We start from the raw sequence: 1677 nt of genomic DNA, 5'->3' as shown, positions 1-1677 counted from the left end.
TCTCAAGACCTTGCCAAAGGTTTCCTGGGTGGCAAAATTTCCCACTATTCCCACTGACATCCATTGCTTTAAAGGATTCTCTGTACACTGGAAGCATATCTGTCACTAAAACAAAACACTCAAACAAAGTAAGGGCATTTAAGAAACAGATGTTCCTTGCAAGTTTGCATACAGGAAATATTGTTTACTGTGTAATGATGTTAAGGAGTTTGCAGATTTCTAAATGTGTGACAACCAGAAAACTGTATCATTGGCTTCTCTCTTTCCGCCATCTTGGAGCCTGTGGAGGCCTGCTGGGAACAGGACTCCTAAAGCGACGACTATGTCTGGAAGGCTTTGGTCCAAGGCCATTTTTGCCGGCTATAAACGGGGTCTCCGGAACCAGAGGGAGCACACACAGCTCTACTTAAGATCGAAGGTGTTTATGATCGAAGGTGTTTATGTTCGAGATGAAACTGAGTTCTATCTCGGCAAGCGATGTGCTTATGTATGTGTACAAAGCAAAGAACAACACAGCAACTCCTGGTGGCAAACCAAACACAACCAGAGTAATGTGGGGAAAAGTTAACTCGTGCTCATGGAAACAGCGGCATGGTTCGTGCCAAATTCCGAAGCAACCTTCCTGCGAAAGCCATTGGCCACAGAATCCGCGTGATGCTGTACCCCTCAAGGATTTAAACTTACTGAAAAGTAAATAAATAAAGGTGTAGATTTGAAAAAAAAAAAAACCTGTATCATTAAATATTCAGGTAACTTTCATATATTCTTTTGTTCCAGCTCACCCACAGAACCCCAAGAAATATAGCTTTTCACATCAGTACATGTTATATATACCAAATCGCTTTTACAGCTCACCGCATCACATAATTCTTAAGATGGCAGCTAGAAGCAAGATTTCACAAGATTTTTTTGATATGGTAATATTTATTATTTCAAATCTAAGCTCAGACAGAGCCCATAAGGAATTTCCTATTTGGCTCAGCCAAATAATGGAAAGACATCTGCTAATTTTCATTATTGAGGTACAGTGAACCAAAACAAAATTTTTACATTTACCTTTAAAGATCATGGTAAGTTAATTGTAGAGTGGGAACTCTAAGTACATAAACACCTTTGCCATCAAAAAGCCATTAGGATCAGAACTGTTATGGAAATGGACCAGCTTTAGGCACAGGCAGCATTGGTGTAAAACTCACAGCAAGGTCTATGGCACTGAACTCTATCTTCCCAGGTATGGAAATGGAGGGGTGGGGCAGGAAGGTTGGTGCTATTCTGCAATGAAAAGCCAAAGAGATACCTAACCTAGTAGGTCACATAAAAATAATGCAACAAGTGTATCAATAAGTACTACCAAACTGCTGAAGAAAAACAAGAACACAAACCTATAGATGGATTCAATTGTGATGACCAAATAAATAAGACAGAATTAAATGTATTTTCTCATTCATGTCCAAGATAATACTAGCAAGAAAGCCTGTAGAATAGGTCTACTTCTGTGACTAACAGCTACCACCATCAAATCACTGAGGTGAAATTTATGCCTTGAATTGTGATATAGAATTTATTTTATTCTGAAAAGTTGGTATTCCAAAGCCAGTCTCCTCTTGAGAAAACAGCTCCCACTTATTTATTAGATGTATGTATATGTGTGTGCTTATTTTTATTTATTTATTTATT

At 38.5% G+C, this 1677-nt stretch overlaps 1 pseudogene; it reads left to right on the top strand.

Annotated features, from left to right (window-relative positions):
• The first annotated feature begins 234 nt into the window (after positions 1-234).
• LOC140622633 (large ribosomal subunit protein eL33 pseudogene) lies at positions 235-728 on the top strand (annotated as a pseudogene).
• The last annotated feature ends 949 nt before the right edge of the window (positions 729-1677 follow it).

The sequence above is a fragment of the Canis lupus genome, chromosome 32, assembly GCF_048164855.1.
Source record: "Canis lupus baileyi chromosome 32, mCanLup2.hap1, whole genome shotgun sequence".
Taxonomy (NCBI): domain Eukaryota; kingdom Metazoa; phylum Chordata; class Mammalia; order Carnivora; family Canidae; genus Canis; species Canis lupus.
Note: the sequence above shows the minus strand (reverse complement) of the source record. Positions and strands in the feature narration are given on the sequence as shown.